Raw genomic sequence first — 27,104 nt, 5'->3', positions numbered from 1 at the left:
CAGAACAGGACAAGGCTGGTGCAGCCACTCCTGTGTTGAATCCCTTCTGGTAAAACTGTCTCACATTTCCAGATACCCATTAATCCATCACCCTTCAGCTCTAAAATTCATACAAATTATTTTATTTATAATTAATTAAGGTCTCTAAATGTAGAAATTAAATTACCATTTACAGTGTAAAAGGAGATAGCACAGAAAAACCTAGATAGTAGCAACAGCTCTCTCCTCTGCATGAATCAGAAGGACATGTGGGGGTGGGGGCTATCTGGCAGTAGCATTAGGTCATAACACAGATTTCAGCATCTTTGAAAAGCTGCTCAGGCCCAGTCACACGAGACCTTTAGGTCTGAGGTAGCAAATTAATCCCAAAACTTAGGTGCCCCTCAACTCTGCTCCCAATAATCCTCTGGACCCTTGCATTAGAAGCACATTTGCCAGACAGCTAAAAAAAAAAAGCTTTTCTTTTATCGCTTGGCTCCTCTGCTGGAAAACAAGCTGTTGGAAGCACAAAAGAGCTGCTCCTCGTCATATGTATTTAGACTCACCTTTCTATTCAAAGCAGGCCGCAGCAAAAGAGAGAACATACAGGGAAACAGATGGCCCTGCACTGAACACAAGGCATAATTCACTTGAGGGACTGAGAGTCAGGGAGGGAGATGGGATGAGCAAGCTGCAGATCAATGCCACCATTGAATTCTGCCTTGTATTTACAGCAGAGCCCTGCTGTAAATAGTGTAACGCATACTACAGCCACGAACATTTTCTCATTAACTCAGAAGGGAATGATTCTGGAAAGGTTTTTTTGCTGCTTATTTCAATGACAAAGCAGCATCTGAATCAGTGATGGGGATGATGACAATTTGAAAGGCAACTTCCTCCCACCCCCAACAGCCCACTGATGCAGTTAGTATCAGAATCCATTACTATAGTAAAAGGATCTTTTTCCCTTACATTCAGCTACTGGTTTGCCCAATTGCAAAGGGATATTTAGGCTGAGATGATGATAGGAAGATCATCCGTACAAGTTACTCAAAGAGCCAGGCAGCCAGATTGCAGAAAGGGTAATAGCCATGTTGAAATTAAGCAAAGAAGAAAAGGTTAATACACATGACCTTTGTGATTCTGCGCAGCCAAAAATAACTATGCACAAAGTACAGGAAAGTTTTAGGGCTAGATTCTGCCCCTTCCACGAGCACCCTTATGTCTCACTGAAGTCAGCAGGGGCTGAGCTGACGCCTATGCTCAACCTTTCCTTACAGAGGGAACAGGGGGAGGCTCCTCGCAGTACCCCACAGGAGCCTCTCAGGATCAGCTTTTCACTTGGCAAGACAAAAACCACCAAGCCAAGTAACAGCACAGGCATGTTTGTTGCTGAAAAAGCAGGCTCTGAAAAGATTGAGAATGTGGATAGCAGGAACAAGAAGAACTGCTCCGTCTGGTCTCTCTTCCTCATGCGCCCATCTCTGTGAACCTGCTGTCTTTGTGAATCCAACCAACTGGTAAGTGCCCTTCTGCCACTGACGCACAAAGGATGTGAAACCTCAATTAAGGATCCATGTCTTGCAGGCTGTCGTAATTCATGCTTTAGCTCTGTAGGACCCCAGGTCAATTCCTGATGGGTAGCTGCTCCATAAACACAATTCAGAGGCTAGGACTTCAGAAATGCCTACAGACACACATGCAAAGGTATATAATTGAGAGCCAAATGAAATGCAACTGTTGTGGAATAATCAGTTTTTAAACCCCACAGCTTGATTCTTGCAACATATCCATCAGATACAATGAAAATATAGTTATTTTTTCCACTTCAGTTCAGGCTATGCCACATTGCATCTAATGGTTTAAGTCCTGCAGAGGAAAAGGCATGTGCTTGACCTTATGTATTTATGCATGGTCTATATTTATACACCATGAGTGTAAGAGTTAAGCAGATGCCCAAACTTCAGCGGGACTGTTGTAGGTATTTCAGCTTATCTCTGTATCTCCAATATGACATGGCTCCAGCGAGCTTGGTGACCACAGCAGAGCTGAATCAAGCTCTTGGGTTTTCAGTTCGAATGAGCTGCATACATTTATAGAAGATGTGACTCAAATTGATGCCAGCCTCAAGATGCTATAAAATACGGAGATGAGCGTCAAAAGTGAACAACTGAGGTATACGTCAAAAGGCGTACCACATACAAACATTCCTGCGACACTGAGGGAAGTGAAAAGCCCCTCCAAAGGCAGCTCTATTATTATTTGTAGACATGCCTCCTTCTTGAAGGGCCCAAGAGCCGCAGCCACATCCCAGGCACCCATATTGCACAAACACAGACCCCAGCCTCTGCCCCCAGAAAGCTACCATAGGCAAGTGCTGTCCCTGTCCCCTAGCCACACAGGCAGATACCCACAGCAGTGGGGCCAGCACATGCCTCCCAAGCGGTTCTCTTGCAGAGGACTGCCTTTGCTCCTTCCTTAGCCTCTTCCCCAGCCAGGGACACCAAACCAGCCTGCTTGCTGGGGTATCTGCCTGCCCAGGGTATCTGCCCACTCCCAGGAGGCAGCAGGGAAACGACGAGATGTTTCCTCACCCTCTGGCCAACACAGCTCTTTCTGCAAAACACGGTTTTGTGAAGCCTAGTTAAAATCAGACCCCAGTCCTGCAAAACACACCCTCACCTCCTGTTCTGGTGCACAAACGTAACAACCTAATGGGACTACTTACAAACACAGCCAGGCGGGGACATGCCATGGGGTGGTCAGGCCTGCTATGGCACAGCATAAGCCTTTGAGACGTGCAAGTATAAGTGGCCCACAGAACACCAGGATTTTGTTTGCACATGTGTTGTTTCATTTTATAATGAATATTTTATCTATATATAATATAGATAAAATATATCAATTTATAATGAACATATAATCCCAGCCATGTGGGCTCCCATTTGCTCTGAGACCCACCGAGCTCCCTGTTCAGCCTGAATGCAGAAATAGTGCTGCCATCCTAATTTCTATGCCAAGCTTTGGGTCAGGTCCTCCAGAAGGAAGGGGGCTGCAGCATTGCTGCCCGCCTTCCAATTCGGAAAGCCAAAACATGAGACAGTCCACCATTTCCAAGCAGCGCACACACAAACTGCTCAAGCATGGTAGACAGCAAAAAAGCAACTTCCTCATCAGTACCGCTTTTGTTAGGGACAGGACCCGAAGCAGCAAAAACACCTTCTGTAAACCACCCTCACCAAACCAAGAGCACGTAACACATCATAAATACCGCTTTTCAGCTGGTGTTCAAGTGCTTTTCTTCCTAATGAGCCTTTCCAGACGAGAGCAGACAATGACCACAAAACAATTACAAAGAACAATATTGGAAATTGCCAATTAGGTATAGTATATAAAAAAAGCTTCAAAGAAGAAAAAGAACTTCAACACAAACACTACTTATTTTTTACCCAGCTACAGACAGTACTTATCTAAGGGAAAACATTTTGCTGGAATACATGTTTGTTTTAATTGTGTAACTCTGACTTCACAAACAAACAAATCCAAGCTATGGAAAATGCTGCACCTAGACTTTTAAAATGGCAAGAGTTGAGCCAAAGAGAAGAATATGCTACAGTTATTACCGTTTCTTTGCAATCTGAAAGGTATTTACCATTTGGCTTTGCCCGCGGGAAATAAACGCTGTTGCAAAGTGATATAAAACACTGTTCCAGAGTAAAATCTGCCCCTGTCCTGTCCTCATTACTCCTGGAAAAAAAAAAAAAAACCTGTGTGTGCACATGAACAGAAAGAAGTGGGTAACCTCATGAAGGCAGAGACACTGTCCCTTGTCCCTTCTCCCTTTCCTGAGCCGAGTACCACCTCTCTCCAGGAGCATCCACAAGGGGCCACACTGCCCCTTGCTCCGTGGGAGTGCTGCCCGCCAGCCCTTCACACCAGGGCACCCAGCCCGTGCGGCGTGTCACAGAGGTACCCAGGGCTGCCTTGGATGGTCTTTAGACACCTGGCATGGGTCTGCTGCCCACTCCCACGGGGACCGGCAGCAAAGCCAACAGAGCTGCTCGTAGTGTGGCAGGTCACACCAACACACCAGGCAAAAAAAAAAAGATTGGAAAATGTACTTACCTCCAGTGTAGAAAACTGTCTTCAAGTATAAAAACTTTTTATTTCAGCTCCATTTCTGTATAGCTGAAGCATCCCAAACTGCCCGAGGTTATCAGCACAAACATCAAACATACAGAGCTCTGTGTATTAAATGCATCAGCAGCTGGCCCAGTTAGATCTCTAAAACCAACGCTAGTGCTGGCAGAGCAAGTTGCTAACCCAACTACAAGCACCAGGATCTGAGGGAATTCGATGCAAAGGCAAAAAGAAAAATGACATAGATATATAGATAGTTAAGAAGAAAGCTCACCAGGCAATTAAAAAGAAAATAATATAAAATTTCTTCACTTCAGAAGAGAAATCATCATCCAGGCTATTCCATTTCATTAATTCTTTAGCAGTGCTACCCATTCAAGTCAAATATCTGATAGAGAATTTATCCTTTTAGTCTTTCGAAGCAAACTTTCTTCAGACTTTTGAAGCAAACTTTGTTCCATAGAAAGGGGAACCGACTTGATAGCAATTCATTCACAGTGGAAAAAGAAAGGGATTCCCTCTCACACAGCCAAATTCTGCGGTAAAACTCCGAATACTGCAATCCAGTTTCAGCAATAACACCCAATTTGAAAGGAGCTCAGAAGCCAAGGCTTAAAACAAGCCATTAAAGTCAAATATTTTTGCAGTGAAGTGTTCAGAGGTAGTTTGGGGTTTTTTTTACGAATTTTTTGTTTCTCTTCCTATTTTGTGACACTGTTACATCAGAAGCTTGATCTAAAACCCAAAGGGGAAAAATATCAACAGAGACCCTGTTCAAGCAGCAGAAGGACATTGTTGGGCCCCTCCATCAGACGGCAGTTCCAGCCACAGAGCCAGGCTGCTTCCATCAGTGAGATGCTCACACAAGCCTTCCTTGCTTTAACACTTTGTGGTTACTACTGATCTTCTTGCTTACAGCGCAGGAATTTAATAGTTAGAAGGACAACCTTCTCTCTAGCCCAACAAAGATTTGGCATGAAGCACAGCCCAAACTCCCCCTGCATCTAAATAATTTCTAAAGGGAATCCCCACAGCTGAGGAAGAGAGAGAAACAGCAATTCCATAAAGACACAAGAGAGATGCAAAACAGCACAACAACAACCCGAAGATACGTCCTGCATTTCTGCACAAACTACTTTCATAAAGAAAAAAGAAAAAAAGCAAACTGTTGTGTGGTTTTTTGTATCCTTTGGAGGGTACATAAGGGATGTTTTTAAAAAAAGTATGTAAATATCTACTAAAAATATTTTCTAAAATATCTATTAATTCTTTGCTAAAAGCAAACATCCTGAACAAAGGTCCTAGGAAGAAAGATTAAAAAAAACCAACAAAACATTACACAGTTGCATACCATTTACTTAAGACCACTGTGATGAATGCACACAAGCAGTACTCAGGCAGGGTTTCCTCTGAAATTCCAAGTGTTCAACTCTTCTGCACTTAACACTGAATAAAATAAATAAATAAAATTGAATAGTGTATGCATGAGTAACTCCTGACTTATTTTATTTATGAAAGACTATTATCATTACCCCCAACATGGGTCATCCGCAGTGCAAGAACATTCAGATCCACAGCACAAGCAGCAAGGACTACTAACAACGAGCATCAGAAATGTTCTTTGCTACTGGATCACTCATAACTGCTGGTAGGTCTCAAACCAGGCATCAAAAAGAAGGGTTCAAACAGTCACAACAGGCTGGTATGACTGCAGGTTTGAGAGAGGTCTGCTTCCAGATGTTACCCTGTATTAAAGCATCCACACAAGTTAGATCAGCACAATTAAAACAAGCCGGAACAATCCTATTACAGCTAGACAGGCTAGTTCCTCACACAGACAAGCTTAAATTCATACTTAATTAGCCATTTTAAGAAAGCTCAATAGTCTCTTTCTAAGACCAGCTTTCCAGAACTGAAGGGACCACCAGCTGCATTTTCAAAAGACAGCAGGAAAAAAAAAAACCAAAAGCCATTTCCTTCTGTAGAAGAGGTCCCACCGAGACTGCAGGGCACACAGACTCTCATCTGCCCCAAACCCCCTCAAGAGCATGGCGCCATGCAAACCCACATCAGCTGCAGGCGAGGCAAGAGGCTGCCTTTAGCCTCCCGTGCCCTTGCTGGGGCTGGCTGCGACACCTGGAATGGCAGCCACATTCTAGGCACCCCTAGAAGGTTCACTTACTGTGGCAGATAACAAAAGTACCCAGCATAAGCAGGTGACTCCCTTATTCTTACTATGCAGCATAATAGTGATCTTGCAGCCCCCATCAGAGTCATTACCTAGTACCACAAGCAGTGAAACTGAACCACAGGGCAGCAGCATCTTGTGATCCTCACAGCCTCATGGCAGGACTTTGATTTATCTTAGTTATTAGTGTTTTCTTTATGAGACAGGGCCTATTTTATGTGAAATGCTTAAGCACGCTGGGCCTATGGGTCACTAGCCTGACACCACTCTACTGCAAATAAATACTGAAAGCATGCCTGGTTATACTCACCTTCAAAAAAACCCAATTAAAGACACTGCCTGAACAACAGCAGCAGCAGGTTTACTTTAGGCATGTGGAGTGGAAGCAGGTATTATAACTCAAGTACAAAGAGAGCCATAAGTGGCAGCAGGACTCTGATAACAAGACAGGGAGATTAAAAGAGACCCAAACATCAGAACAAACCTCTGAGGAATCTGAAGGGAGAAACTCAGGGTCTGACAATCACTTTGACATCACTGCATCTTTAGCTATATAGATGGATGGATAGGTACCAGTGTTTAAATTCTCTTGAGGATTTCTGTAAGTTTTATCTTATTCTTGAAAAAGAAGTTACACAAATGACTCTACTTTGCTTTTCAATGTTTTCTCTGCAACAAAGATTACAGGTACTTCAGTCTCCCCTGGCAATGCTGCACACTTTCAGCCCCTAAAATTTAGAATGTTCTTAAGTTAAATGAGAATGGGAAATTCAACATTTTAATCTTGGCTAGCAGATACAGCATTTCAAATGCAGAAAACATCAGCACAAGTTAACAAAAGACAAACGGATTCAATCTCTTCAAAAGCTTAGAAGGGTAGAAATTATCTTCTTCCACCAAGCATTACGGAAGCAATTTTAAAAGGAAAGCATCCACTGACGAGTGACACTGCTATATCTAACCTGAAAGACAAGATTTAAGGCCAGATTAAGTTTTGTTGGCAAACCAGAGGAACTCCATCGATACCAACTGTCCTACCCAATTACATGAAGCCAGGACTTGTTTTATGGCGCCGCACAACGTGACCTCATTTTTGAGCTTGCATTAGCTAGGAACAGTGTGTCCCACTGAAGCATTAAAGCCTACAGACTCAGCCAAATCTTCCATCTCAATATGCCACCAAGTCAAATCAGCAACAATTATCATCCTGGTCTTGAAATATGCAATAGCACATGCAAGAAATATGCTCCACTTGATCTGGGAGACAGATCACATCCCAGCACTTCTTAATTTGTTCAGAAATACAGTCACCTTTAATGCCTTTAAAAAAAAAAAAAAAAAAGAGGCCGTTCCAGCAGCATTTAGCTGTCAGCACTTCCTGAGAGAGAAGAAAAAAGTATCAATTCTTTTCAATGGGTATCTAAAGATTGGGAGGGAAGACAACACGCACCAGGAATCCCTCGAAGAAAAGCATTTAGCAGACAGGGTACAGTGCAGAGTGAAGAGCATGCCTTCTGCAAAGACCAGACTGGAAATGGCACAGTAGTGAATTAAAAAAAAAACCTCCCCACCTCAACAAAACCTGTGTTGTGTTGTGTTGTGTTGGTGCTTTCTTCTTACAGCGTCAACCAGTGCAACTGGCAAGCAGCAGCGTCGTGGCACCCCACAGCCTTGCCAAAGCCCAGCGTGCATGGTGCTGCACCCATGCCCTGGGGACACCCCCGGGCACCCCCCACCCTTAACCCACAGGATGGGAGGGTGAGAAATGAGGTTTCTCAACACAGGTTATCTTCAAATTTCACGCTGGTCAAAATGTACCAGGCAAGCATTTAGTGGCCAGATACTGCTATAGATCAGAGATTCATTTACTTGCCACCATCAGCTGCAGGGAAGAAGAAAACAACAACCCATACCCTCTCCTTTCCTATATTCCTGGCATCTTCCTGTTTTGTGTGGCTTGTGACACCCCCAATCAAAGGGAAAGCCCAAAGCATCCTGCAAACAAAAGAAGAAAAGCTGGTCTTTCATGGAGTAAGAGAAGGAGATACAGTACCTGCCCCTGATGTACAAACAGGTTCAGGCACCTTCTCTTAGAAAGATAAAGAGCGTTTCACATACAATTCCTCCCACTATCTCAAAGAGTCTTTAAAGTACTTGGGGGAAGGAAGGAAGGAAGGATCTGCCAAGAGAAGACTGTACATTTGCATAAGACACTTTGATGGTATAAACACTTCTGTGTACCCACATTTATTAAACAGATGATTATGAATACCTTGCATGAGTGAAAACCGACAACAGGCCTCACCAAACACAGCATGCAACAGGGGCGGTGGTAGAAGACTTGGGACTACAGAGCTCCTGGGTGAAGGAAGGTCTTCTACAGCTTCACACATGTACCACTCCAACTCCAGCAGGTCTGTGACCATGGCAAATGGAGGAGGAAGAAGAAAGGAGAGGGCAACAGGAAGCTGGCATGCAGAAACACGGTGAAATACCCCTCCTCTGATATTATTCAGGTTAAGACAGCACTTCAATAAATACCTAGATAACACAAAGTGAAGGAAGGTTAAGTGCACAAGGTTAAGAAATGGAAAAAAAAAAAGTTTTTTCTTATTCTCTGTAAAACTTGAGACTCAATCATCACCTTAGGACTTGTTGTTCTTTCTATTCACAACACGGGGAAATCCAGGGTGGCCAGCCCAAGCTGGGTAAAGACACTTCTTGTCTCCCCAAGAACTTAGGTATTTTCATAATCACTTCAGAAACAAAGGCTGTCTTAAAACCTGAAAACCTGACTAACAATACATTTAAAGCTAACACTAAGGCAATGGTGATTAAATTATTCCTTTTCACAAAGCCCAAAGCAGGCCTAGAAACAAAACAAGTCAAGCACAGGTTTTTCTCCTCATCTCAGAATCACACGTATGTACGCCCACACTGCAACCTGCTGGTCCTGGCTGATCTCCTCCATGCAGCTCAGCCTTACCCATCTTACTCTTCTCCTGTTGTTTGTTGCTTGCCGTAATTGTGCGATTAAGGTATCAGCCTTCCCTCACTAACTCCTACAGACTATACCCAGTCCTCTCTTACTGCAGATTCAGCTCCAAGCAATTTCTGGCACAGCTCTCTAAAGGAAGCAGTTTCACCACTGAGGTACAACTGACAGCTGAGTCCAAGAAAATAATTTAGTGATGTGAAAAAAGATGCTTAGTTTAGCAGATCAGCTAACAAGCACACTGGTGCTGGAAAAGCCACATGCAGATTTCAGGCAGGGCAACACTCTTGGGTAACTTTCAAAATGCTTGACACTCTTATTACTTCCTTGGAAACCCTTCAAAAGTACAAAAAAAATAAAGCAATTCCCAGCTTCAGCTTGAAAGAAGATATATACTCTACAGCCACCAGCCCTAAAGAGAGACTTCTGTCCATCGCAGGCATTGTTGTCAAATCCTCATCATTTCCATCATCTCTTCCCCTCATTCCAGCACAGGGCACGCTCTCAGCAGCTTCAGTAGACTGCATCCTTGCAGCTGAAAACCGTGTCTGTGTACAAATACGGTCACGTAATATAGATGTCTTCAGAAGATCCCCACCCAGCAACAACACCCCAAGATTCCCCTTGTTTGCAGCTGGAAGCTGAAATACCTCTTCAAACGAGCCTTCCCTGTTCAAAAGAGGAACTGAAACCTAGCATAGCAGGAGGCTTCCCAGCCCCAACACCTAAAAGATTACCAGTGGCCCAGAGGAAAGCTGGAATAGGTCCCCCTCTGTCTGTGCATGCAGGATGTGCTGGAGCAGAGAAGGCGTGAGGCAAGAAACCTGCACATTCCTTCTGTCAACAAAGATTTGGGCAGATCTAAGAGAGAGATATTTACTAGCATTGGTCGTGAGTAAAAGCTCCTGAAGATGTGTCAGACTGCTGACATAAACAAGCCTGCTCATGGCCTACAGGCTGCACAGCTCAGAGACCATGCATCCCTCTGACCTCCCACCCCTCACCCAGCTCTGCCTGCACCAGCAGCCCCGTCAGTCATTTTTATCTGCCCGGTTGGCAGGGTCAGGGCATCTCATCCTCCAGCAGGTCTGTACACCTCCTCGGCGGGCCTCCTTCCCCCTCACACATGCCCGATGACCCTCCTGGACCAGTGCCGTCACCCTGCCTGGCATTACACAGGTACGCCTGCTTCGCATTGCGGGCTGCAGCTCCCCGGTGTCACACTGAAGCCCTCCAGGGGTGCTGCTCTTGCTGCTTGTCACAGACCACAGCCCTTGGGCTGTGCAAGTCGCTGAGCAAGATCCCCAGCCCAAGACGTTCGCATTATGCTGCTGCTCACTCCCTCTTGCACTTGCCAAGAGGCACCATGCATGAGCTCTTCCCTGTCCTGTCCATCAAAGGAAGGAATAAATTACCTCCCGGCAAACTGGGACTCAGTTGTTCGCTGACTCCGGAGAGTTCGAGCTTCTGCAGCAGGCAAATCTCCCGAGGCGTTTCGTGTGCTGCCGTTCCCAATTCTGCCACATGATGATTCCCATTAGGGTGCTCCCACCTCCCCCACAGACCTCGGTTAGGATTTCAGCTGGCGTGGATCCTGAGGGCACTCTCTACCGGCAGCAAAACTGTGCTTGCAGCTACTGCTGCTGACCCTTTACAGTATGTCAACAGGGCACAGCTCAAATTGTTCTAAAAAAATGCTCTTTTCTGTTTCTGGTACAGAGCTCCACCAATACCCTCTCCCTGCCATCACCACCCCAGGCTGGAGCAAAGAGGTCAGGCAAGACCCAGGCCCAAGGACGTCCTCCCGCACTTCCAGCACAAGGAGCAACCTGAAGCACAATTTCTCTTTGTCTCTTCCCATATTTCAAGACTATTTGGATACTCTGCAGACAAATTACGGATTTGCTTCTACAGCTGCACCAAAGTGAACTTTTTTTTAAGTACAAGGTTCAGTCGCCTTTGCTTGCTGCCTCTCCTGCTCCCACTGCAGGACAAAAGGAGGCAACAGGCAAAGTGCAAACCAGGCAGAGGGAGAAGTAATTAAACTTGTAGGACTACTCCATTTGAATGGAACGATCCTAGGCAAAAAGAGAGAGCAGGTATTACCCCAGCAAGCCCCTATTGCATACCTGAGCTCCACAGAAACAGAAGGCCAGATCACAGAAACAAAGTGGAGGGGCCAGGGCCAGAAAGAGCTGCAGCAGCTCAGCAACAAGCAATGGTGCGAGCTCACCCGGCTGGTGCCTGAGGTGCTGAGCAGGAGGACGAGCGCTGGCTGGGAGGACTCTCCCTTCCAGCAGCGACACCACTGTGCCCTACACAGACCTGTGCAAAACCAGGGGAGACAGGAGAAGTCCTCCAGCATTTTGGGACCCCGCCAACAGCAGCCACAGTCACATCCATGCGCCCAAGGACGATTTGTGGGCTTTGACCAACAGTTTAGTTCTCTTTAAAAATGTCAGTAACGCCAGAGAGCACCAGGGTTCAGAGGGGGGATAGATAAGGGCCTAGGGGAGGTAGGGGCTAAGGGAAGACCACCTCCCCCTACCACAAAAATGCAGACAGCTTATCTGTCATACCCTAGGGGGGTCCCTTCTGAAGGCTGTATTTTTCTTCTTTTCCAGGAAGGGAAAGGAGGGTCGAGTGTCTTTTGGCTTTCTTAGTTAAAAAAAAATAAAAAATAAATAAATAAAATTGAGGAGACCTGCTCTCTGTTGGCCAAACCTACACACACTTTTTCCACGCCCCCCTTCAATCTGACACATTTCTCCAGATGCCTGCTCACTGTCCCCTAGCCTCTTTCACCCTCCAGACAAGGCCATACATGGGGCAGATCCCACCCCGCAATGAGGAGACAAGCTAAGGTAAGGGGGATGATGTGTGGGATCCCTCAGTTAAGTCAAGCATTTGTCTTCACAACAGCATCCAAACACCAAATGGGTACATTTTTCTTCTTGGTTTAATTTTCAGGTGCCCATACTCACAGCTTTTGCTTTAACACCAGCTGCCCCTAACTGCACATGCTCAGGGCCATTTTTATCAGAAGGCTCCCAGAGCAGCTTTCCTGTGTTTCTTTGCTAGATTTTATTCCCTGTCCTTCAGTCCCTCCAGTTCTTCCACTTCACAGCTGGCAGGGACCAGACACACTTGCACGCAAGACAGACTGACTGACTACCAGCAGACAAACAAATACAAAAAAAATACTGAGAGTCCTCAGTAAACCATCCTTCTTTATCTGACGTCTTAACACCTCATAAGCATTTTGCAAATTTTTTTTCATACCCAGCTTCTTCCTACAGGCTTAGAGCACCTACAAACCCTATGTTTGGAGACTTGTCCCACACCTCCCTGTCAAAGGTCACCTATCCGCAGGGGCCAGGCAGAGAGCTGAAGCCCAGCTTTTCTTTTGAGCACTGCCATGGGAGAACTGAGTGAGCAATGTCTACAGCTGTCAGACCTTAACGCCGTGCTACAGAGCTGGCAGCATGTTAACCACAGACGGCCCAAGGAAGCTGAAGGGAGTAATGTAATTAGTCAACCACTAAGTACCTCCACAGTCACATGCTTCAGTGACTGTCTTCATAAAGCTGTGAATAGCCCACTGCAGCTATGCCCGGGCTTTTAACGTCGAAATTAATTCATCCTTGACCTGAGGCACAAAAAACCCTACCCTACCCCACCCACACCACGGACTTGCTCATCAACTAAACTGATGACTCCTGGTCAATACCATCCAGGCCTTTCCTTGACCCATCACAAGCCTCACACATAACATATACCTGATACAGATGATGCATACAGTGATGACACTGCCAAATTTCAAGTTCACATCATCCAGAGAGAAATGCATGCAGTCATCACAACAGCTGGTGCAGACCATCAGAAATCAAGTGAGAGAGGAGAATCAGCATTTGGGTACCTTTAAATTGGAGGACGCAGTCCCTGATGCCCTGAAGTACGCTCAGTGCTCCAGCATAAGGGATTTCACGTCACAACCACCACAAGCTGCTAGGCAGGCATTTAACCCAAGCACCACTGCTCACACAGCTAGTTGAAATTTAAGGGCCCAAGGTAGCAGCGAAGTAAACCTTTGCCTGTGTCTAAACCATAATTTTTTCCCTATTCTTAGGTTGTGGTTGCACTGGAAGTGGATAGCAGCAGCCAGGTTGCACCTGACTGATGATCCATCCAAGCAAGCTCCATAGCCATGCCAGTCAAAGCCAGCTTTGGGACTCACACCACAGAGGTCTCACAGCCACTGCCACTCACAGGAAGGGCAAAATAACACATCGCTTGGCTCACTCTGGTAAAAGCTCCTAAATACAAAGAGGCTGCTGCTGGACTGCAAAATCCCCAAACTACAAGGTGCTAGAAGCTGGGAGAGCACCTCAGAGAAGTATCAGTAGCACCTGCCCTGGTCTTACACTCATCCCCAGGACAGAAAGGTCTCACACTATTTAGTAGCCTTCTACAGGTGAATTTCATGGAAGAAAAAACCCAAATATGATGTGAGAGTGTATTCAACAGACCCCACAGGAAGAAGAGCGTGCACAAAGAACTGTCTCGTTCATCTAGTTGAGCTTACCTTCAACTCATGCCCCGGCAGGTACCTGCAGACACTCACAAGTTACCAAAGGAAAACTTCTATAATTCTCACAAGATTCTTAAGCCTGTGATGCAAAACGACCATTTCCCTGAAGTCATATTTTGCCAACAAACAATTTTCACATAGAGAAGAAAAATAAGTTTGACCAATTCAAAGTTGAAAGCTAAAGAGTTTTAATTTGGGACAAGGATAAAAATGTGAATTGCCAACAAATAATTCTCCAAAGTAAAACAACATGTGCACCCCCTCTCACACCCAGTCATGAGCAAACCTCAGACACGACCCTTTCAGAGAGGACACATGCCTGTTGTCTACACACATTAGGAGGGTTCCAGTGGAATAATTACAATTAATCCATTACTTAATCTCCTAATCACTTCTGAGCAAACTGCATTCCTAGACATTTGTTAATGACACATTCATCTTCATACCATCCTACTCCTGAAAATTTAACCAAGAAAATAAACTGAAAAATGCCCAGGTAACACCAGTTACCTCATTCAAAGCTACAAGCAAAAAAGATTTGCAGCTGAGGCCTTGCCTACAGTGGCAACTTGCTGTCACTGGTACAGGCACCGAGAGCTCTTCCGTGCTGGGGGTCTCATCACCAAGCCACCCTTGCCCGCCGCAGCAGCCACCTTCCACTTCCAGTTGCTCGGGCTGGGTTTTAAGTGGCTTGTGGTCCATGAGCTGCATCAGTAACTGGATACGCAGAGTCCCCCTGCAATTCCCCTCTTACTCAATATATTCCACCTAACATATATATTGCAGATTTAAACATGCGGTGAAGGAGTTTAACCACCCCACGGGATGCAATAACTAGGTGTTAGGAGGAAATTCTGAGAGCAGACAAGAGTAAGAATAGAAATTCAGGCAGTCTTTGCAACACTTCAGTTCTGTGTCTCACTTGGTAGGTTTAGAAGAGACCTGTAGCACCGACTTTTTTTTTTGTTTTATTACCGGGGGAAAGAGAGTATTCCAGCATGGGAGCCCTGAAGCTAAAATTAAAAACCTGTAATTTGGGTTCAGTAGCAGTTGGTATAATTCAGATCCCAGCCACAATGAGAGGTCTCCAACATTATCAACTGTCAACAATTATTACTGGCTAGACACACAAAACAGCTTTGTTCTGAACTGGAAGCCACAACTGCAAGCAGCAGTAATTGCTACCGAAGTCAAAACACACACAAAAAACCCAGCCTTTCCATGTAAAATATGATCCAATGAAGAATCTCCACTCATATCTGTAAAAAACAAAGAGTAAAATCCAAGACTGTATGCCCAGTAAAGGAGGGGACTAGCAAGGAAAAGGGATCCCAAAAAGGCACTTGTTAACTATTCTGAGCTGAATGCACATTTAATGAAACATCCTGTTCATTAGTTACTGAACTTTCATTAGCAGTTTAAGGGAAAGGTACACATGGAAGAAATGAAATGCAATCAATTTCTCCTGAAAACGCATACATTTCCACACTAATCTTCAGCAAATTCATCCCAACCAATATTAAAAACCGAATCAATTAATACTAATTGCTCACCTTACTTTCACAGAGGGATCTTCACATTTCAGCAAGCCTCAAAAAAAAAAAAAAAAAAAAAAAAAGAAGAAGAAAAAAAGGCTATTTGTACAAAAGCAATTTACTTGTCTGGTCTTTTTATATCCATTTAGCTATGCACTTAATTATTTTGGCAGGTAATTCTGTCAGCTCAAGTTTCCTTCCTCACAACTACCCTTTTGCAAACTGACAGAACGAAGCAATCACGTTTTTATAACCCCACAGCCTATAGCAACAGAATAAACAGTCTTCTGAGTCATGGGGCGAACTCCCAAACCCACTGACTTCATTAGCAGATCGGCCATTAACAACACAACTGGTGTGACTTTCCCAGGAGACAACGATGACCAAGTGAAGAAGTGTATTTTACTAGCAACAAGCAAACATAAAAGGATTCACCTTCAATTTTTCTTAAACACGACACATACATTTTTAACACTTGCCGTATAGATAGCACAGAGTAAACCGAAGCTACATTTGTCCTCCTCAGGTGTAGAAACACAAGAGGTTTTCTGACCATCACATGCAGAGTCTCCAAGAGAGGCTTTCTCTTCCTGCACCCCATATAACCACACTACACTTCCAACACCACCGCCTCATTAACAGGTCTTGAAAGGTTTTTTTACACAGGTCCATTGATGTCTACACGCAAAACCAGACAAATAGCTGTAAAAAAAAAAAAAAAAAAAAGTCACTTAATGCTGAAAGTCTTTCTTTTTGGTTAGTTTTATGGAGAAAATGCTGCCAAAACAGCTCTCTAAAATGCTAAGCAACTTGGATCTGCATGGCGCCAATCGATCAGTGTGTCCCTGCAGCAACCTGCACCCCTCGCCCCAGGAACAAGCCGGTGTCAGTACCGGTCAGGCTCTGGGGGGGCTTTCCCAGGGACTAAACACACCATCTGCCTAGCCTCGACTGCTCCCGAGGTGTCTTCCTGCCTCCAAAATCACCATGCTAACTCACGTCTCACCTGTCCCAGCTCCCACAGATGGAGGGGATACACAACAACATAAGACAGCACCAAGCTGAAAACCTTTGGTTCATCTGGAAGGAGACAGCCCAGGCACCAGAGGCAGTAACACCAACAGAGAGCCTTTTGGGGCTCTTTTGCTTCAGCTGTATGTGAACGGCCAAGAAGTGACTTAAGCGGAACTAGTACCAATGTGGGGATGCAACCGCCTCAACTCAAAATGTTTCTTGCATCATTCGGTTTCTGCACTTCCTGCATTGTTTTGCATTTTTCCTCCCTCATTCAGTCTTGGCTGATACTGCAGGGGAAGCCAAGTCGAGTTAGGGAAGATGCTTAGCCTTTTTTCACTCCCAAGATGGAACAAGTTAAGTACTGCTAGCTGTCTGCTGCTTCGTCACCGTAACAGCTCTCCGTCTCCCAGCACTACAGATATCAAACCCTGTGGATCAAAACCCACTGTCATCTCTTAAAAAAGAACATGATAGTAAGTGGAAAAACTAACTGAAGTCAGTGCTTTCTGCGTTTTTTTACCACGGTTCTCCAGATCACCTGTCACACAGTCAGTGGAGAACGGTTTTAAAAGTGCCTCCGCACTCATGCCACACAGGCACCTACCCAAACTCTAGGGAATGTCCATGAAGGAACAAGCTACAAACGGAGGCAGGTGCGGACAGAAATGCAGATAGGGCATGAATTAAGGCTTTCATAAAATTTTCAAACAGCACCAACACTCTGCAGGAACTCGTCGGGCGGTTAGGAAGCAGTACTCAAGGTTTTAAAGCATGCTTTCAATAAGCAAACGGAGCTGAGGAGCTGATGCAACCAAAAAGAGCTCTGCTGGAGCACTGGCTGGGACGTGGAGGGAGATACCTTTTGCCCAAGGCTTCACTGGTGACTAACGGCAGCAGGTTACAGGGAAAGTGCTGGCAGAGACTAGAGCAGTGGGACCGAGTAGTGGAGCACAGCACTGAGAGCCTGGCCCACTCGAGAGGCCACTCATTGTGAAGGAATGGCTGGCAGCAGCACAGTAAACTTTCACATCTCAGGGGGTTTCCACAGCCCAGGAGATCAAAGCACTGCTAGAGTGGGAGGAGGTGGCAAACAGGAGAGGGAAGGACCTGTTTTGAGATCAGGATGGCAAGAGCTGAAGTCAGATGGGAAGCAGTCAGGAAGCCTGCCTGGGGTTAACAAGGAAACCCACATCTCTCCCCAAACCATGTCAAGAGATAAAGGCAGGCATGGGATTTCCTTCAGAAGAAGCAAATGGAACCAACAGTGACAGACTAGGATAAGAGATCATTCAAAACAACAAAACCCACCTCCTGCTAACAATGGATGGTCCGACAGACAAGCAGTAACTGGATCCAAGCAGGGACTGCCCTGGCTTGCTGAAAGCCTGATGCCTGACTGAGCACTACATATCAGGGAGGGTGGAAAGCCAGACGGAGGGCTAATGTGATGACAAATAGGCTAGGTCACCGTACCAAAAAAAAAAAATAAATAAATAAAAGAAAGAAAGAAAAAAACAACAGAGGGGGAATCAAAATTCTAAGTGAAACTTTCACAACATCACTCATTTTCTCCATGCCTTCTTCTGCGAGCAAGGCAGACAAGAAACAGGCAATCAAGGTATTCATGTTCTTGCAGAGCAGTGCTGGTACAGCAGGAAATCACGGGCAAAGTACTAGGCTACAGCTTTCTGGCATGAGGTTTTACATCTCTAGATGTAAGACATTTTGAGTGAGAGATGAGAGATGTTTTCCAGCTGTGGTTTAACTTTAGCCTAGAGATATGCAGTTGCTCTATAAAAGTAGTTCCTAAGATTAGTTTTTACAACAAAGGGAGAGGAAACTCCAGTCATCCAAGAGTGCTATTGTCAGCCAGTCTGAGATGAAATGGCACAGCACTGACTGATAACGATGCACGATGAGATGGCTCTCACATTAGGGAAAAAGACTTCTTTCCTTACATAGCTGGTTGGGCTTAAGCTCTCCAGAGGCGGCTGTGGAGCATGTATGCCATTACATGGGGAAAGCAGGAGAGCTACTCCTCTTTGAAAAGACATTTTGCAAAGAAAAGTAGCAGAAAGGACTTTTTCTGTGATAGAAAAGCACTGCTGCAGCCCCTCCACCCTCCCCAGCCAGAGTCACATCTGCCCTCACCAATGCAAGGGTTTTGCATGAGCCCTCAGATGAGCCCACAGCAGCAGGAACAGCAATGGCAGAGGCGGAACTTGACAGCTCCTGGCTCCTAAACCTCTCTGACAGCTCTCTTCACACCGACAGTGACCGCTGCCATCCCTGAGCAGCTGCTCCTGGCACCACCAAGCCGAGCCCAGACTTTCTGGCGCAGCCACCCCACGAGCCCTGCCGCTTTACAGGGGCATCACGTTTGGCCCAAAGGACCCTGGCACCTTCCCGTGCTGTGCCAGGTCAGGGGCACACCGCAGGCAATGCACAGTCAAAACCGATGTTGGAGGTTGCCTCAAACCTTCTGCAGCCAACTTTGTCTTCATGAAACACCCTCCATCAGAGCCATCAAGTTACTGCACACCACACACAGGCTTTGTATCGATGTCTTTGCCATCATTCGGCAAAGGGAAGGGCGGTCCTGCCCTCCAGTAAGTCATACTATTAGGCAAAGTAAACGAGTTGTCAATAAACCCTTGATTGTTCAATGAGACGTCACTAATGGAAAGGCAAATGTACACTGCCAGAATCCATGAGATGATAGCAATAATTTTCAAGTTACGCTTGATGTTTCTGTGATGTAGCTATTTTCAGTTGCTTTAAATCTTCTTCATAAAAGTCAGTCTTTGAATAAAATAAAAAAAACACTTGTGATTGTTCTGAGCTCAGAGGCACACATTTAATCAGCCCAGGTGTTTAAATTATTTATCCATGAGGAGGAAAACCATACTAATCTTAGGAACAAAGCACATGATGGGGAAAAACAATTAGACTTAAAGACATGCTGAATAATGTGAAGCAGTAGAGAATTCTTTCATGCACAAGATAACTGTGACCAAGGGTGTACCAAGTATTTATGTTATTGCAGCCTGGGCTGCAAAACTCAAAATACAGTGTTTTGCTGCTACTAAAAGAAGTATTTCCCAACTGTAAGGCAAAATTACTGTTTTCAACAAGCACAAAGCCCCAGTTAAAAGTTGGTACTCTCCCTAGCTTGAAAGAGCAGAACTTCTCCGATGTTTTTTTCGAAAACAAAAACAGTGTCTGGGGAAAAACAGAGTACTTTAGGAACTATTCTTCCATAAGTAAATGTGCCATCCAGTGCTCTGGACCAGACCACCTCTCCCCATCACTTACACATAGAAAATAATCTCTTGCCTTTCTTCTTTGATCTTAACCTTCTTCCTGCTCTACCTCGCTTTTCACAGCCAAGGGTCTGCCCAAGTTGCAAGGGAGACCTCCCAAGTGGAGGTTATACAGGGTGGGAGCAACACTCCAGCCCGCTGCAGCCTTGTCAGATCACTCCCCTAGCAATGGTTGCCACGGAAGCAGCTGGTCTGGCACTACATCTAGGTCCCCAGGTGGATTGAAGGGCTGTGGTGATGCACCACGACACCTGGTTAAGAACACAAGACCTTCCCACCACCCTTGCTCACTGCCTGCTCTTTCAAGGGCAGAAATTCTTAAGTCTGCTTTAATGTTAATGGAATAGATATCTTGGTCCAACTCTCAAATGCCTGGTCCCTCAGCCTTGGCTTTATCCACTGAAATTAATGGAGAACATCAAGAAAGAGGTGTATTTATACTGTGCACTGGAGAAAAGTAAAACCAGGTGGTGTTCTGCCAAGTAGACACATTTATGCAATGTTGAACCCCAGCATCTGTACCTTCACTTAGAAAGACTTAGCCAATTAAGTTGATAGCACGGCACACGCTGGCACTTTCTGAGATGCAGGAAAATACAGGCAGTTCTTATCCCAGCAAAGAATCCCTGGCTCTTCTCCCAAGTTGTCACCAGTGTCTGCTGCCTCACCACCCAGCATGCAACATCGTCTGCCATGGAGGTGGGTTATGGCTACTGAGCAACAACAGCCTGTGCCTATGTGAACAAGCTAGAATCCTTTCTTGATCTGTGCCATATTGCAAAGGTTGGGCTGACTACAGAGAAAACAAAATCCTTACCTTTGCTCAAAGAGACCCAGGGAGAAGTTCAAGGTATTTCAGCTCACTTCAAGCCATTGCCAGCTGGTGTTTCAATCATTTTGTTTCTATAATCTGGGCAGCACACCAAAGATCACAAGGATTTGGTTTAAGTTTCATTTTAAAACCATCTCGTAGGAGAAGAATCATTCCTCCATTTTATTAAGCAAAAACCATAGGCTGCTGACAATGCTATTATAGGCGGCAACATCAATGGAACTTTTTTTTTTATATATATATATATAAAAATAAAGGAAAACATTGAGCTAGAAAGTTACTAACAAAAATAGAAAGGAAGACCCCTGAGACATTCTCTGCAATTCCTTTTAACATAAGCCAACACTTAAAGCATCTTGGCTGAGATTCCCCCAGTAACCTACAAACCATTTTATAGCATCATTGCTCGAATCAATCTGAGTGTCCAGTAGAGCAATTTCTAAGGGAATGACATGCCTATTATTGACAAAATCCTTCACAGAGCAAGTAGAAAACCTACAATGCAGATACATCAACTTTTTTGAAAGTAACATTGGCTCAAATTCAGTTATAATGGGAAAGTGACCTGTTTTGATGTCAAAAGTCCTTGGCATTACAGCTCAGAGGAAAAGTGTCTGTGAAACACTGCAAGAGGGACACAGTTTCACAAGGAGCAGCAAATGAGAGGAGAAAGAGAAGGAAAGGGAAAAAAAAAATTACCAAAGCAGCCCCCAGCACCACAGCCTGCCCAACTGCTCCCAGGTACAGGCAGGCAATCCTGAGTTCCCTTCCTTCTTCGGATCAATTCTCCAGCCATGGGAATCCTTCATTTGATGTTTGTTTTCAGCCGTCGTCAGCCGTTTTACTCAGTTTTGCCAGACTGCACTTTTGTCATTAGTTCTGGTTAGAGACACGGATGAGGGGGCACTTCCATTTCATTCTTTTGGGGTTTGGATTTTTTGTTTGTTGGGGATGGGGTTTTTTGTTGGTTTGTTTTTTGGGTTTTCTTACTGAAGTACCTTATGCTGTAACTGTAAGAATAATTATTTTGGAGGATGAAATTTCCTGTTCTTGTTCTCATTGCAAAGGTGCATATCTGAAGATCTGCTTGGTCATTTAAGGTTTTTGAACATGTTCTCAGATAATCACAGCTGCAATTTTAACAGTAGCTAAAATTACAGAATTTAAGAAAGGAAAATTTGATGTGATGTTTCATGCTTTAGTTAACAGTCTTCCAAGATACAAAGCTCCAGTTGCTCTGGAAACTGTAACTTGGACACAACCATGTAGATACATCAACCCCCTGGCTATAAATGAAAACACTTTAGCAACGCTGCACATTTGTGTGACAAACATTTTTAAAAACAAGCACTGCATCCTGATCTTCATACAGGTAGAGCACATCCCGCAGCCCTCCGTGCAGGGCACAGTTCTCTCTCTGCATTTCCTTAAGCCTCAAGAGAAATGCTTGAGCGAGAGCCAGGAGAGCATGCGGACCTGGCATTGAGACAACGACCCTCCAGATGAGGGAGAGATGGGAAACACAGGTGGGTGGTTGAGGGATATGCCACGGATTGAAAGCAGAGCTGTTTCTTCCCATGTTTGCATGGTGCCTATCACACTGCAGGCACAGCTGGAAGCAAACACTGGTACCAAAAGGACTTGGAAGACAAATGAACATGGTGGACAGGCTGGGATCTGGTCCACAGAGCCCTCAGCCACCGACTCAGGAGAAGGCAGCAGGAAACCTGGAGCTGGGAACACAGCAAGTCAACGGCCGTCAGGAGAGGGAAAGCGGAGGGGGATGCTCAAAAGCAAAGTAGGAAGAATGAGTGTGGGATGTTCATGGAGGGGGATCGGACACAGCACAACACCAGAAGCCAGATACGTGTGGGTTGTTTTTTTTTAAAAAAAGGGGAACTATTACATACATAAACGACGGCCTGAGTGCTGGTTGCTGTGGAAACCATAACTTCGAATTCAGTGCCTAAAACCTAGCATTGCTATTTATACCATGCTCCTCACTACAGCGCGAGAACTTCGGCTGAGAAACAGAGAGCTCTGGTACCAGACAAACACGGGTTCCCCCCCTCCGTTACACGCAGTCATCCTTTCAAACAATGCCTCACAACGTTTTTTCTGATGTTCCTGGCCACTGAATGACTACACAGCATAATCACCTCTGATAAAAAAAGAAAAAAAACAAACTAAAACACCCCTGTCTTTCCTCTTACAAGCAAGACCAAATGAATTACTGGACATACATCAGGTAGGATTTACTGAGTTCCACTTCGGTCAAGAGCAACTAGAGATGCCAAAAAGGCATCTTTTTTAAACAACAGTATATCTTGTTCCCCTTAAGGCAAATTATAGTCAGCATTGCATGAGATTATGGAAGGCCAGATCCCAAAGTCGGTTACCATTAAAGATGACAAGCATTTGTTTAAGGACTCCAGAACATTGCCTTTGATATACTGGAAAGCATAACTGGATCACTAATGCAAGAATAACAATAACAAAAAGGCTACAGATTAAATTCCTGCTGGGAGAATCCCTTTAAAAGAATTTTGGGGTTTAGTTGCTTTGCTGTTCAAGAAGGAAATGGCTTTTTTCTGCATGAGAAACATGGTTCTGGGGCAGCCAAGTGTTCCCCCTGCAGCCTGTGTGGAAGCAGAACTAATCTGCCTGCAACCAAAGCAGAGGTGAGCCAGGTCCCCACAGGTATGCCACTTTCCTCTTCCAACTCCACCATTCCAGGGCTTGGAAGGGAGGAAACAGTCCCATTCTCCAGCCACCCCTACATCACGTTTTACCTTGAGTAGCATGGAGGTGCTAGCATAGCACATTCATCGCCACTACCAAATACACACAGTAACTACCATGGCGGTGATGATCAGGTTTTAAGACGCTTTCCAGGACCTGTGCACACATCAGTCCCCAAATCAAAGAGCTCGTGGCATACAAGGGCGATTAAGGCAAAAGCTGAGGGAGAAAACCACAGCATTTTCCAAGGTCACTCGTACCTTCAAAAATCCCACGGGACTGTCCCATCCATGTGGGCTCATCAGGAAGTAGCAAGGACAACAGTTAGGTGCAATCCAATAAACAATACTCTGCCTGAACAAAGCAGCTTTGCCAGCCGAAGGGCAGCCGGGGGCTGCGCAGGGACAGAAGGAAGGGCTCGGCGGAGGGGCTCCAACAGCCACCAAGCCAGGAGGGGCAGAAGGAAGTTGCTCTCTGCAGGATCGGGCCCTTACAGCCAAGGTGAGGGCGGTCCTCATTTGCCCTTGTTCAATAATTTATATCACAGCACTGAAGTGTCATTGAAATTGACAGAAGCGCTTTAATAATACAGGAAGGGGAAAAGATGCTCTAATCACAGATTAGGCACCCAAGTAATCACTCCATAGATCTCAGCCTCCCCTAATTTATTCCAATACATTTTTTAATCAGAATTTCATACACAGCAAAATGATTAACAAGTCACGAGTACTACCTATTTCCTAGCTCCAGCAGTCTTTCGCTAGCCCAGAGTCCCGCGGCTGCGACGGAGAGGGGGAGACGGGAACGAAGGACCGACGAGGAAGGGAAGTCGGTTTCTCCCGGCGCTTCCCAATCCAACGCGGTAGCACCGAGCTGCGCGCTGGAATTACGCACCCGTCCCTGCAACTCTGTTCCAGCCCGCAGTTGTGCCCGCGCTGCCCGCCCAGCCCGGGCTGCCCTGCGCGCCCCCGCCAGCAGCCCGCACCTCCGGCCGGGGCAGCGCGGGCGGCTGTGCCCTGCGCCACGACCCGCGGCCGAGCGCGCCGCCCTCACCTGCCGCACGCTTCGGAACCGCGCGTCCCCCGAGTGACAGCCGGTGCGTCCCCGCACCGCGGCCGCCACGGCTCCCCCAGCTCCCCGCAGCGGCGGCGGCACCCGGCGCAGAGGGGACCCGGCGGCCGCCCCCTGCCCCGCGCGCCGGCCGCCCGGGCTGTCCGCGGGGGCGGCGGCCCCGGCACGGACCCCGCGCAGCCCCCCCGGGAGGCGGCGGGGCCGTTTTCGGCGCGGGAGCGGCGCTCCCGGAGGCCGGCTGCCGCAGGGCCGGCCCCGCAGCCGCGCAGAGGCGGGGACGGACCCCGGCGAGGAGCCGGGCATCGCGGCGGGGCCACCCCGGCGCCGCCGCACCGGCGGGGAGAGCGGCGCCTGCTGCCGGCGGCCCACACCGTGAACAATAAAGCGGGCCCCAGCGGGCCGGGCGCCCACCCGGCCGCAGCGGAGCGGCGCGTCCGCGGCCCCCCCACAGCCTGCCTGGGCACCCCGGTGCGGGCGGCGGCGGCGGAGGGGCTGCGAGCCGGGCCGCGGCCGCAGCCCCGAGCAGCGCCCCCGACGCGGGGCGCTCCGCCGGGGCGCACCGGCGTGACGGGGGATGCCGTGCAGCGGGGGACGGGGGCGCGATCCACCGCCCACTCACCTGCCGCGACGGGGCTCGGCACCGCGGGGGGAGTCGCCGCCGCCGCCGCCCGCCCAGGGAGCTGCTCCCCGTCACCGCCGCCGGGCGCCCGCGGCCGCCGCCGCTCAGAGCGCGCCGCTACCAATAGGCGCCGCTGCCATATTGTTACTGCCGGCGCTGCGAGGGGCGGCGCCGGCGGCCGCCTTGGAAACCGGACGCCATTGGCTGCTCGGCGACTCAATCCGGACCGGGTGAGCCAATGGGCGGCGGCGGCGGCGAACAGCGGGGCGTTCGGAGTTGGAATGTTGTGTGACAATGGCCCACGCGGCTCCCGGGCGGGAGGGGAGGGGCCGCCCCCCGGGGGGTGGCGAGGGCGGGCGGCGCCGCGTGCAGACCACCCCCCGCACCCCTCCGCGCCGCGGCGCCTGCAACAAAAGCGGCCAATGGGGCGCGCGGGCCGCCCGCGGCGCAGGGAGCGCGGCCAACCCGGGGGGCGGGAGCGGGGAGCTGCGCGCGGCGGGCGAGGCTGGCGCGCGGGGCGGCGGCGGGCGGCGGAGCGGGACCGCGAAGTTCCAGCGAGCGCTGAGGCGGAGCGCAGGGCCGCGCCGCTCCGGTCGGGGGAGAAGGTCCCCGGCCGCTGCTGGCGGGTCGGGAGCTGTGAGAGGAAGGTGCCTGACCACCTAGGAAGTCGGTCTGACTTCGAGGAGGTCGGGAGCCATGAGGGGAAGGTGCTTTGCCCACATCCTCGTCGGGGGGGAAGGAGCCATTCCCGACCCCCTCGAAGTCAAACTGACTGACTGCTGAGGTGGGCGAAGCACCTTCCCCTCGTGGCTCCCGGCCCCCTGGAAGTCCCCTGGAGCAGTGCTGAGCTTTCCCCATCTCGCCCTCCTTCACGCTCTCCACCAGACACTTAGAAGGAGCCACCACCCAGCGCTGACTGATGGAGCCGCATCTTTCACCCGGGCACTGTCCACGCTTGCTTCCCTTGCTGCAAGTGCCATCCTGTGCCATGTTCCCCTTCCTTGTTTGCTGTTCTCCGGAGACCACCAGGCACCAAGGGCTATCCATCTATGTGGCTCAGACGCACACAAGGTGCAGTGGCTTTTTCCGTGTCAGCCTGCTCATGTGCTGTTTCTCCAGCTAAAGATTTTGAGAGAAATTAAGCCAGTGCTTTAGCTGCACATCACGCGCGCAGACTCCATTCAATGGGACACAGGGAAGCCAGAGAGCACCTTGTCACAAGCGTTGCCCCAGCTGCCAAAGTGTTCAGGTTGTTTTTTTAAGTAATGACTCAGCTCAAACCTGGATAAGTACATTTTAAAATGCATTAATAAATAAACATGAGCTCTGTCTTAACTGAAAGTGTTTTACAAAACCTGCCAAGCTACATAAGTTGATTTTTTTAAACACAAAAAGGTGGAAGCACCTCCCCATGAACTTTGAAAGTCAAAATGGGAAAATCCAAATCAGTTGTCATTGTTAATTTTAATGCTTGGGTTTGTATCAAATAAAGAATTTTCAAATACCGTGTATTTGTTCTACCTTTAAAAATCAAATAAGAAATCTCAGCTCTCTACTCACTAATCACTATGTTGTTTGCAAATCAAATCCAAATATGAAGCATCAGTTTTCTTCATCAAGCCATTGATTAATTAATGGCAGGTTTTAAATGGCATTACCACACCAAGCACTTTAGTCAAAGCATTTAATCAGCAAGTTTAAATGCAAGTCCTTTGCTGACATTGATTTTTAGGTAAAATTCCTCACTGATTCAGCCAGGTCTTATTAAAGTTTGGTATTGTGCTATGGCCCCAGATTAGGAAAGTTCAGCTAGTCCAGTGGCCACTCAGAATAATCGTACAAACCCAGGCAAGTGACAGCTATCCCAGATGTGCAGTTTGTTTTATAGTTCACGGTCGGTAGTATAACTTAAAATCAGATCTTCAAGGCGTCCGTCAGCTTATAAACACATGTATCCCACCAGACTGTGGGTTGCATGTGGAACTCTGTGTACCCAAGGGCCATCCTAGCCCCGTGTGGGGCTGCTGCACCTCCTACATCATCCCAGACCAGGAGGACAGCCCTGGCCCTCG

General features: G+C 47.3%; 1 protein-coding gene across 5 annotated transcripts in view; it reads right to left on the bottom strand.

The window, feature by feature from the left end:
• The window catches only part of TIAM1 (TIAM Rac1 associated GEF 1), a 195,242-nt gene extending 170,063 nt beyond the window's left edge, over positions 1 to 25,179 (bottom strand). For 3 of the 5 annotated variants that reach the window (XM_040582815.1, XM_040582818.1, XM_040582816.1), the window contains exon 1: positions 25,033 to 25,178. The gene's annotated coding sequence lies outside the window, so the exon portion shown is untranslated. Of the gene's footprint in view, positions 1 to 25,032 lie in introns of all 5 variants that reach the window. The other 2 variants (XM_040582819.1, XM_040582820.1) reach the window with 1 other exon arrangement.
• Between the last annotated feature and the right edge of the window lie 1,925 nt (positions 25,180 to 27,104).

This window comes from Falco naumanni, chromosome 2, assembly GCF_017639655.2.
Source record: "Falco naumanni isolate bFalNau1 chromosome 2, bFalNau1.pat, whole genome shotgun sequence".
Classification (NCBI taxonomy): Eukaryota; Metazoa; Chordata; class Aves; order Falconiformes; family Falconidae; genus Falco; species Falco naumanni.
This window is presented reverse-complemented; position numbering and strand designations above follow the sequence as displayed.